Raw genomic sequence first — 12,692 nt, forward strand, 5'->3', positions numbered from 1 at the left:
TACCTACGGAAAAGTGCTAATAAATTTTTCTTTCTGATTTATAACAGTTGATATTTTGTAAATTCAATTGAAGATTTCTGAAATTAATTTAAATTACACTCGGCGGTTTCTGAGATAAATACGACTACCCTGAATTTGTAATGACCATTTCTGAAAGTAAATCAACTAATCTGGATTGGTATTTTCTGAAATTAATTAGGCTAACCTGAAATACAATACAATACAATAGTGTTGTTTCTTGAATATAAATTGACCATTTCTGAACCATTTCTGGTTAAGTTTCAACGTCTTATGGAATTTTGGTAAGAGAAAACAACAATGAGGCTGCTTCTATATGACGGACGAGCTTTGTGTTCATGATCTGATTCGATTCGAAAGTATTACATTATTGAAGGTTTTTGAGGTCGAAGATTTATAGGTTTGTTCGTAAAGTGGTTTGCAACGGTTGTGAACTGTACAGAGCAAGCGCAATTCCATTTTAGGTTAGCGAAAATCCATTTGCGCTTGCACTGCATGATTGTACCATCGCAGTGGGCGTTAATTTTGAAACAGTATGATATGTATAGTTTAAATCCCTGGGGTGAGAAGCAAGACTGGCTATTTTTATATCACGATTCTTTAAGAAGTCATTAGTGAATAGTTATGAGGCTTGTTCGTTCGTAGAGTAGTTCACAACAGTTGTGAACTGTACAGAGCAAGCGCAATTCCATTTTAGGTTAGCGAAAATCCATTTGCGCTTGCTCTGTACAGTTCACAACTGTTGTGAACTACTCTACGAACGAACAAGCCTCATAACTATTCACTAATGACTTCTTAAAGAATCGTGATATAAAAATAGCCAGTCTTGCTTCTCACCCCAGGGATTTGAACTATACATATCATACTGTTTCAAAATTAACGCCCACTGCGATGGTACAATCATTTATTTTATTGAATTTTACTGTTAAGCCTGAAGAAGCAAATGAAAACGAAACGTTGCCAGTGTGAAGAGTGTTCGCGATTTCGATATCTTCCTGGACTCAACACTTTCACGTTTAGACAATTCATGGATACAATATGGCGGCTCATGCTTGTGATTGAGATTATGAATCTGTGTAAAGTTGAGATGATTTTCGTTTTGAATTTGTATCAACAGGTTTTCACAACTTTCGTGCAACAACGACGCATTAATTGAAATAAACAGACTCAAGAGCATGTCCAGTGGGAAATAATGAATAAATTAGCATTTAAAAATTAGCATTTTTGAAGTGTTCTTAAAATGAGAACACCGAAGTTGATCATTTCTTTCCATTTTTGTCAAACCTTACCTACATAGTGTACTGTGTGGGCAAAATTCGTTGTAAACTAAGGGGATCTCGAGATCTCGAGAACTATAAGAGCTTGAAGAAAACGGATGACACATTTGCTTTTTTTCAGAGAAACAAAGAATGGTGAAAACCGTAGCCTCCTACGATTCATCGTTTTTGAGTTATAAGCAAAAAATGAGATTTCGACGAATTCGAAAAGTTCTCATAACTTTTTTGTATTTGTGACAAATCTCAAACTTGAGCCTTCTTATACTGACAAAAAGATTTTTTTCCAATTCAAATATAACAAATTGAATAAAAGTTTGCATTTAAACATCGAAAGTTGGTCTAATGATTGGAAATGAAAAAATATTATGAGCTCGTCAGTGGATTCTACGTAAAAAGGTGACTGTAGAAGGTTCAAGTTTCAGATCTGTAACTTCAAAGATGCAAAAGTAATGAGAACTTTTCGAAATCGTCAAAATCTTATTTTTTGCTAATATCTCAAAAACGAAGAATCGTAGGAGGCTACGGTTTTCACCATTCTTTGTTTCTCTGAAAAGTGAAAAGGAGCTCGGAAATGTGTCATCCGTTCTCTTCGAGCTTTTATAGTTCTAGAAATTCCCTCAGAGGACAACAAAATTTGTCCACCTTGTACATACTGATGGGTATCCAACAACATCATTTCAATAAATAAAATACTTTTTTCGTAAAATAAAGGTTGATTCTACTTGAAAGTAATCCCGTATGTGTGCTACGAACGTCACTAATACCCATTAGATGAAAAATCTTGTCCGTAGCAGGGGCCATTTCTGTAATAGAATTTCTGTAACAGAGACACGTCCGTATTGTTTTATAAACGATTAATCCAACGAGATTGATACGGAGGAACAGAAACTCTGCGGGGTCGACAATTAGAAAACGACTACGTGATGCGAATATCTCCGTAGGAGCTCGGCGCACGTTCTGCAATGCGACTAAATATCCGATTACATCTCGCACACAACACAGTATATTTTCGTTTTTGCCCTGCAGCCTGATGTGGGAAATTCTCCTTTTTCGTAAAACTATACTGAATGAAGGTTCACTTCAATAGGGAGGAGCTCATCGCCAGTTCACGAAGTCATATGCTGCTTCTGGATTTCTATGATGATAATAATCCATGAAAATCGAAATTTCATATCACACAGCAAGTATTTGAAGGTCAATCGATCTTTTTCGGGTGTAGTAAGTATAATAAAAATAATAATAATAAGCTCAATAGAACGGACAGAGCTGCCACGACATCTTGGGGGAAGAGCAGTTGTTGATTTGTCCAACCGTATGTCCCAGGAAATTGAAGGACTTCGAAAATATTTCTTGAGCAAGGCAGCTTCGTCAGAACTCCATCGAGTAGTTTGTATTGCTGATAGTTCTACACCGTTAAAGCTACAACAGGATCACTTGGAAACCGTCGAAGACTGTGCTGAAAGTAAACTGCAGAAACTGATTGGCAAACATTTGCATGGGAGGCACCAGAACGAGGTCAACCATGATTACGACGACATATCTACGTCGAACTACTGGTTGACTTCCGGAAGGTTGTTTCCTGAGACAGAGGGCTTCATGCTCGCCATCCAGGATCAGGTGATTCCAACAAGAAATTACATGAAATATATCGCCAAGGATGCCTCAGTGGCGGACGATGGCTGTCGTTATGGCTGTGCAACACATGAAGCCATCCAGCACATCACCGGGGGATGTCAGAAGTTCGCGGGCACGGAGTACAAAAATAGACATGATGCTGTTGCCAAGATTATTCATCAAGAATTGGCATTAAAACACCAACCTCTAACTTCGAAAAAGGTTCCTTATTACAATTACCATCCGGATGCTGTGTTGGAAAATGAACATCACAAGCTCTACTGGGATCGCACGGTTCTCACAGACCGGAAAATAACCCACAATAGACCAGACTTCATTTTGCTCAATAAGGATGAGGACAGAGCACTACTCATCGACGTGGCAATTCCAAATAATAACAATCTTCTAGATAGGCACACTGAAAAAATTTCAAAATACAGAGATCTCGAGGAACAAACCAGAAGACAGTGGAAGCTGATAGATATCAAGACCATCCCTATTGTCATTTCATCTACAGGCCTGATACCGAAGAAACTTCTTGAGAACTTGAAGAAACTTCAGTTGGACGAAAATACCTATAGAGTCATGCAGAAGGCGATACTGCTCGGAACGGCGAGAACTGTACGCAAGTACCAGGGGGATGCAGAGGAACACCGTCCGCTCCGACAGGAAGTGCGAGTGGAGCAGGAATCCAACCTACAGCAGGGAGCCGAGAAGCGACCCGAACCCGACCACCACCACGAGCCCGAAAACCTCGGAAAGGGCTCCAACGGAGCTTAATCCTTTTGATATCTGAGATATCTGGGATAAGTGAATTTTTCTCTGGAGAGGAGTGTGAATGGCGCAAGGCTAAAATCATAATAATAATAATAATAATGCAAAGATTATAGAGTAGAAAGATGGAAAACGAAGCAGTGATGTGAGCTGTGTTTCAAATGTGTTTTCTAAGACCCTAACCTTCACCAGGAGAAGAAAGTTCCAAATTTCTCCCCCAACTCTCTGCGGTAAGACTATTCCACTCGTAGAGGAAGTCGAATATCTAGGTATTACCCTGGATAAGAAGCTTCAATGGAACTCCCATGTGGAGAGAGTCATCCACAAAGCCAGGCACTCCCTATGGGCCTGTCAAAGAATTTGTGGAAAACCTTGAGCAGCAGCTCCACTGGCTGTATGTCATGGTGATCAGGCCATTGATCACCAACGGATGTACTCTCCAAATTGGAAAGTTTAAACAGACTGCAACTGATTTGGGTACCTGGACACTCTGGCTGCAGGGACAACGAAGTATCGGATGCTCTAGCCAGAGAAGGCTCAACATCAGTGCTTCTTGGCCCGGAACCAAGTATAGGAATTTCCAATTCCTTAATCAGGGAACGGAACAACACCTGGATAAGACAAAAAGTCCTGGAGTACTGGCGAAACTGTCCTGGACTGCGTCACTCGTACAGGGCTATTTCAGTGCTTCCCAGCCCATACACCAGTCGTTGACAAGGACTTTTTAGAACCAATCTGAGATTTATCATGGCGGTTCTCACAGAACATTGTTGATTCAGAGCCCATCTTAAAAAAGTCAGCATCGTCAATGACCCGCTCTGCAGACTCTGCTTAGAGGAGGACGAAACGATTGAGCACATCCTCTGTGACTGCCCGGCAGCAGACAGGGTCAGACTTGAAGTATTTGGTTCTCCGAAGATGGTCCTAGAGGAACTAAAGAATCACCCCCCCTCCGATATCATCTCCTTTTTGAGTTGGATGGGACTGGAAGGAGAGACCTAGCTCTACGAGCTTGCCGGTATGCTACAATACACCGCTTGGTCGCAGTGGCAGGTTTGGTTTATCCGTCCAACACACCCAGCAATCAGTATTGTTCTACCCTTATCCAAAAAATCAATCATGATTACTCAATGGCAATCCCAAAAAACTGAAGCAAGAACTTTACCAGCAGATTTTTGGACAAGAAACTTCTGAGGTCTTGGAGAACCAGAGTATCGCCATTCCATCGATTGTTGCTTTGCTTCTGGATGAAATATTCAGACATCAGTTTTAGCCCAATTCTATCTGATAAAATCATGTCATGAACTCCATCGATATTTTCGGGGACTGACACAGAAACTGGCCTTCCCAATCGGTCATCATCTCCAATAGAAAATTTACCTCTTTTGAAGCTTGCAGTTCGATTTTTCAAGGTCGCATACGAAGAACATTGATCATCAAGTGTATTAAGCATATCTTCGTAAATCTGCTTACCTCTTAACCCTTTTAAATACATCAGGTACTTGATGATGGGTCGATACTCCAATTTTTCGATTTTCACAATTTCGGTGGACATCTTCTTTGTTTTAATTTATTGCGTAACTCTGGTTTACTTTTTTGTCCTCAAACTTCACACTGACACTTCTAATGAGTTATTGTTCGTTGCTATGGTAATGCAATATTTGTTTTATGCATGGAACTGGTCTAGCCTAACTAGATATCAATGCATCCTCGTAAGTTTAGTATTAGAAATAAAAAAACTAATAACTTCGGAAAACATCAATATCCTCAACTTTGGACCAGCAGTTCAAAATATTCGGATGAAATGCGAAACCCCACCAGCATCATCTACAGTGACGGGGCACTATGATCTTACATTTCACTTCGATTATCGATGGCCCCTCCTTGATTGCACACGGGTCATCACCGGACGATCAATCATAGGAATTGGCAAAAACATATTGCGTCCGGGCTTATGCGAATTTAAGAGATGAACTAACGAGGGTTTCATTTCGGTTGGACCATTACGAGAATCAACAATATGTGGTCCTTAAAAATGACTGGCGGCAGATGAGAATACCGCCGAGATTAATGCGAACCGATATCAGAATATTATCCTTCGGGATCTTTTCAGACGTCAGACCCAGAAAATAACGAGATGGAATGGAATATTGATAGGACATTAGGTGTACAAGGGAGACATCGAAATGGCGGATCGCGAAGTCGGTTTAAGAAGGATTCTCATGTTTTTTTTTTATATTATGGTGATTTTTCTGACGTTTGCAGAATAGACGAGAATTCTCATGTTGATGTGGTTCAAATATGGGATGATACGAGTAATTAAGTGGAAAAATTTCGTGAATTGAGAAAAGTTGAACATCTACTGATATAGATAGGCACACATTGTTATTTCTACTACACGAAAGGTTTTATCGAAGAAGTTGAATTTCCGAATATAGTTTTCCATTTATTTGATTAATCTTTTTCGAACACAACATATTACTCACGTCCTCTAGTTTTTTCATTATGACCATTACGTACCATAAAAATTCCAAAAATTCAAAGAACCCAACTCTTGAAACTAACTTGGACACTACCTAATGAATAATTGAACATTTTGTGAAATAAAAGTATTCTTCATATTCTCCCGGGGCTACATCTTCATTCTGTACTAATATTTTTCGAAATTTGAGGTTAATCTTCAAAATATATGTCAATACGTCAATACTGTCAACTCGACTGTCAATGTGTCATTAATAAAACTTTTTACATCACTGGCTCGTTGGTCTAGGGGTATGATTTCCGCTTAGGGTGCGGGAGGTCCCGGGTTCAAATCCCGGACGAGCCCAATTATATTTTGTTGAAGACATGAAAGAATAACGTTCTATCACTTCAGGTAAGAATCTATAAAAAAAGAAGTTATCGTTAGATACCTATCGTCTAGATATAGAAGAAATGTGAGAGAATTAATTTTTTTTTAATTTTCTTATTTCTGAAAATATTACAATCATACTACTACCAACACTATTTTTTGGCATGGAATCACACCTAAAATGTTTTCTTTACTATTCATATACATCCTGTATATTGAATAAGTTCGAAGTTTTGCTCAATAATTTTTTTAAATATTTGCAATGTTTCATGATTTCATTTATACTGGAAATCGATATCAATATATTTATTTAAATTGGAAAAATTTTCATATTCTTATTAGAAATGTGGTAATGAAGTACAATCTTTTTTCTTTCCGTTAAAAAAACTAAATAGTTTTACTGAAATGCGATGAACCTCCTGTTTATCAGAACCTACTATGGATTCTTCATCCATTTCAAACATTTTTCGGTTATCAATTTCACAGAACAGATCTGAGCCTATGCATTGCAATCCTGAGAGCTGAACAGTTTTTAAGCCTTCATCTTCAACTCATAAATCGTTGCAACTATTTCAAAGGAGACGGTTCATTTGCCTACTCAAATACCCAGCACGATTTTGAAAATTCTAGGAATGTACTAAAGTTATGGAAAAACCGAGGGAGACAATTTTTTCTTCATTCAAACACCCTGTAGCTGGAAATATAAGTACCTAGTTTAGAACGTAAGTCCATTCGCAAATTTCATTTTCGTACCTCCTAAAAAGCCACATCGTGATCAGAATCTTATTATGAAACACTCTGTATTTCAGAATGAATAGGATCAAATCACAAACTGGCGTATGCGCCGGTATCCATTATTTTATTAACTCAATTGATTGTGCTGCTACCTGCTACCTACTGTAGATAAAATCTATTCTGTTTCTCAAGTGGCAGGCTGATTATTCATGTCACTTTGAAGCACTATTTCAGAAATGGATTTGAGGGATCTGAAAGTGGTGATAAGGAACGGAAATAAAAGCAGAAACTGCCTCCACATTAAAACGCAATTCATGGGAAACAAGTTTTACAAAACAAAAAACAATAATTTAACTGCACTCAGTAACATTTTTGAAAATCCAAGTTTAGTAGAAGAGAATGATGATTGGTCACAAATGTTGAATACCGAAGGAGTTATCGATAACAATAACTGGTTTTGTACATTTTCTTTTAATGGTCTGAGTGAGTTCTTCATTTACCTCAGAATCAATATTGAAAATAATCCATTAACTTATTCCCAAGTCAGAGGTAACGTATCTACTGTAGCAAATATGTAATGGAACTTTTGTAGACATTAAAAACTTATTCTGAGTTATAAAATAATTGATCCTTGTCAGTTACAGCTGTAAGAGACACAAATCTACTCCCATTGTCACGTTTACCCTAAAAAAGTTATAACGAAGCTATCATGAATGTCGACCCTGATTTGGGCATGTTTCCCATGAACAGAACTCTTCAATATAAAAATTGGGTATGCTGAAAAGAACTGATTGTAAAAAATCAATGGAATATAAGTGTAACAAACAAGAATTAATCGAAAACGATTGAAATAAATCGATAGTGCACCGGCAACGTAGCATAGTGTTGACAACATAAAGTGTCAGAAATCGCTCGGTTTTATGCGAATTCCAAGGTAGTTACTTTTGGCATAACTTATTCGCCGTTCATGACGTCATTTCATACTTTTCGAAAACAGACCATATTCAGAGAGGCTCAATATCACCCCAAAAGACGTCAGGAAGAAAACGCACAATGATCAAAAGTTCTTGCCTGGCTAACTTTCGAAGACATAAGAAACTACCACAAGATGTTCGAAATGTAGTCAACGAATGATACAGAAGAGTTCATTCGTTTGAAACCAACATTTCTTTACATGGCTGAAATTTTGCCAGCCCTTCCGATCAATCATCCACTGCATGAACAGTCTATGTTACCATTCATTATCTGATGACATAAATACAGAGAATATAAACTTGTTTGTTCGTCATAAGGGGATTAAACACACACACACAGTTCCATGTTGAGTTCAGTACAGCACGCCGCAATTCTCTCCTATCGATTATATTTCGCAGTTTCACAATATGCTTGCCTCTAAATATCTCATTATCGCTTATTTCATGTACCGCATTATCGAGGCTCAAATGAATGTTCATTTGGAGGTCCTGTTGATTGTCAAATCGATCCGTGCATTGGCTATTATGATGGATATTCTGATGTTTGGTTTTGTTTCACTTAACGAATTAGGGGTGAAAATGGAGAGGGTAGAGGTGTGCAAATGATGGAGCATATGAACGCGCAAAATTCGAATTCATATTGATCTGTTAGAAATTAGTGTGGTATTGAACGACGCATAATGAACCTGAAAATGGTAGAAGTGAATAATTCGAAGTATTTTCCGGGTTGGTTCTGAATTCATGCGAAATATTTTAGTAGTGGTTCATACATACATTTTCTGTTCTGATCCTCCTATTTTCCGAGTAACTGCCCTCTGAAATAATGGGAAAAGAATTTGATAAAATAAAAAAAATGTGGTTGATTAAAGTCACAATTTTGGGAGTAAAACACAAGACATAAAAAGTTTTTCATAAGTTTATCTTCTTCAATCGATTTTTCTATCTTGAAAAATGTTGAAGCATCAAAAAGTTACTATGCAAAATAATTGATTTTCCGACATTCAATGAAAAGATTAAAAAATTGAAAAAACTAAAAACATTTCAGGTATATTCAAGTGGTGTTAACCACTCCTTAATTGCATCATATAGGAGATGTTCACACAAAAAAATTCCACCAATTTCAAAGTGCATTGGGGTGCAAAGGGCTCAAAATTAACTATATGGAAGAAATTTGCACAGACGCACAACACCTTAAATTTTCCGAGTAAATAAATCTGAAAATTGACTAAGAAATTGTACAGTGTGTTCAAGTGAGAGATGAAGAACGGCCAAATATGGGGAGGCGGTATTTGAAGTATACTTCAATTCATTAGACTATAGTCTAATTAATATTGATGCTAATTGTAATGGCAATTGAAAAGTGGCAAAAAAAAAATTTTTTTTTATATTTCGTGCTTCTTTTATTTGTACAACCAATCTGATGAATTCTTCAGATAAATAATCTTCCCGAAAATGAAAAAGTCATAATAAGAAATGTTAACATGAAGTTCAACTTTTTCGAGGAAAATGAGAAATAGAACAAATTTGCTGAAATTTTTCAGATTTTCGGACTACCCTAAAGGTAAAAATTTTCCATATCGCTTTTATTTGGATATAAAAAATACAACCTATATTTAATTTAGCAAAACATGCATTCCTCACCAAAAAGTCAGAAATTGAAATGATATTTCATCCTCAATTTGGAAACTGATGGCATCAAAATAAGACTAGGCACATATAGTACCATCGAAGGATAGAAGATACGAAAATTTGAATAGCCAATTGATAAGATCCGAATTATTTTCATCTTTAATATACTTATGTCAATTTTCTGGAAACAACAAACAATGATATAGTTTTTTTCGCAGTGTAGTCAGTTTCTGTGGCTTCTGATGCTCTTTAAATGTCACTTCATTTAATCGTCCAATATCTTTTGTTGATTGACATCATTTCTCAAGCCAATCATAGTTAATCAATGAAGTCAATTTTCTATTTTGTAACTTATATTCCCTCTTTACTTTGAATCAATATTTGTAGAGTTCGAAAGCTTCTATGATATTCAAGAAATGAGTTTAGTTCTAGGTCAGAGTTTTCACAAAATTTCAGAACAAAATCGAATATTCAACAATGAAAGTGGCTTGATGTCATATTTAAACATCACGAGGCTTAAATCTTGAATTATTCCCAAATACAAAAATATTCCTCAAAAATATTTTTTCGTCGACCTGAACAAAAAATGACATGTTATGTACTCATTTCCAAACGAGAAGTTAACTATTTTTGAAGGCTAGTACTTTTCATACTGATTTATTTTCGTACTGATTTACTTTTCGTCCGGCTTTCGTCACTAAGCAATATATTAGATCCTGGGATGATTGAATCAATTTTGTGAAAACAGAAATTGATGAAAACATAAGTGCCTGTGACAATTACTGTCATTTGATGTTGTCAAATTAAATCTTTTCGAAATCGGCTAGATTTTACCACTGAATTAGGTACTTGGTGTGAAAGTATTCAGTATAATCAAGAATGGAAAATAATAGCGATATGGATAACAGTAACACTTCACTAGAGCTCAAAGAATTGACAATTACGGACACCTAGATAAGGCCATAAAACAGGTAACTTCTTACTTTCATCAAGGTATGCGAGGTCGACGAAAAGAATTCAATATGCACCTCGGAAAAAAGCTGTCCATATTGTCTCGCCTGCCTGCTATCCTCGGCTGCGCCTCGGCTATCAATTTGCAAGCTCGACTGCGATAGACAGTTTTTCGTTCTTGGTACATAAGCAACTATTTCGATAGAAGTGATAACTAGAAGCCGAGCTTATAATCTGAGACAACAATTTTCTTTGAATTGGTTCATTGCAGTATCAATGCCCTCGTACAATAATGACAGGCAATTCTAATATTGTAACTCGAAATTACATCTCAATTAAGTTGTCTACCAAGCTTAACAAATAGATTATGTCAATGTTGGAGCCCATAATCGTCTACATGCGAAGGAATTCATTAGGACACAAACGTTACAACTATAGTAACGAACAGTCAAATGGGCTGATATATATCAAGAAGCAATTCTAACTGTAAACATCTTGTTACTATATAGATAGAGACTTGATATGACCCATTGTGAGGTTCAGAATCCCTTAGTGGTATGAGAAAGTAAATATTTTACATTTACGCTATTATCCGAGTATACAGAGTGTGACACTGAAAATTATCTATATCCAATATCTGGGACATGAAACAAATGTGAAGAGGACGAAGCTCAGAGTCCCACTCGATTCTGAAGTATGTCTTCATCTTACGAGGCATCCATTGTATTACATTTTCTGAATATCGAAATATAAAATACTCATTTGTCAGGTATTTAAAATACCGATAACAAATTACATTTTCAAGAAATAATTGGAATACAAATACCAAATACGAGGATGTATTGATATTCAGTTAGCCTAGACCAGTTCCATGCATAAAAAAAAATATTGAGTAAACATAGCAACGAACAATAACTCATTAGAAGTGTCAGTGTGAAGTTTGAGGTCAAAAAAGTGAACCAGAGTTGAGCATAAATTAAAAGAAAGAAGATGTCCACCGAAATTGTGAAAATCGAAAAATTGGAGTATCGAGCCATCATCAAGTACCTGTATTCGAAAGGGTTAAGAGGTGAGCAGATTTACGAAGATATGCTTAATACCCTTGGTGATCAATGTCCTTCGTATGCGACCGTGAAAAATTGGACTGCAAGCTTCAAAAGAGGTAAATTTTCCATTGAAGATGATGATCGATCGAGAAGGCCAGTTTCTGTGTCAGTCCCCGAAAATATCGATGCAGTTCATGACATGATTTTATCACACCGTCGAATTGGGCTTAAACGGATATCTGAAGCACTGAATATTTCATACGAAAGCGTTCATCATACAGTTCACGTAAATTTGGACATGAGAAAAATTGCTGCAAAATGGATCCCCAAATGTTTGAATGTTGACCAAAAGCGTGCAAGGGTAGAAGCATCGCGTTCGATCTGTACTCGATTTGGAAACGATGTAGACTTCTTAAACCGAATGGTTACTATGGATGAGACTTGAGTACATTTCTACTATCCAGAAACAAAGCAACAAACTATAGAATGGCGATACTCTGGTTCCCCAAGACCTAAGAAATTTCATGTCCAAAAATCTGCTGGAAAAGTTTTTGCTTCAGTTTTTTGGGATTGCCATGGAGTATTCATGATTGATTTTTTGGATAAGGATAGAACAATAACCGGAGATTACTATTCGACATAAGTGACCACTCAACGGGAAAAAATTGAAGAGAAAAGACGTGGGAAGCTATCCAAAGGTGTTTTTTTTTCACAGGACAACGTGTCTGCACACTAATCTCATGTTGACAAGCAAAAAATTCGTGATTAAGGGTTTGAATTACTAGAACACCCCCCTTATTCACCAGATTTGGCTCCATCCCAC

General features: G+C 36.9%; 1 protein-coding gene and 1 non-coding gene across 3 annotated transcripts in view; one reads left to right on the forward strand and one right to left on the reverse strand.

Moving 5' to 3' along the window:
* The window catches only part of LOC123308586 (protein madd-4), a 464,545-nt gene that overhangs the window by 315,042 nt on the left and 136,811 nt on the right, over nucleotides 1-12,692 (reverse strand). The gene's annotated exons all lie outside the window — the stretch shown is intronic.
* Nucleotides 6,439-6,510, forward strand: Trnap-agg. Its single transcript has one exon. It is a non-coding gene; the product is annotated as a tRNA-Pro (tRNA).

Source organism: Coccinella septempunctata, chromosome 2, assembly GCF_907165205.1.
Source record: "Coccinella septempunctata chromosome 2, icCocSept1.1, whole genome shotgun sequence".
In the NCBI taxonomy this organism is placed as follows: domain Eukaryota; kingdom Metazoa; phylum Arthropoda; class Insecta; order Coleoptera; family Coccinellidae; genus Coccinella; species Coccinella septempunctata.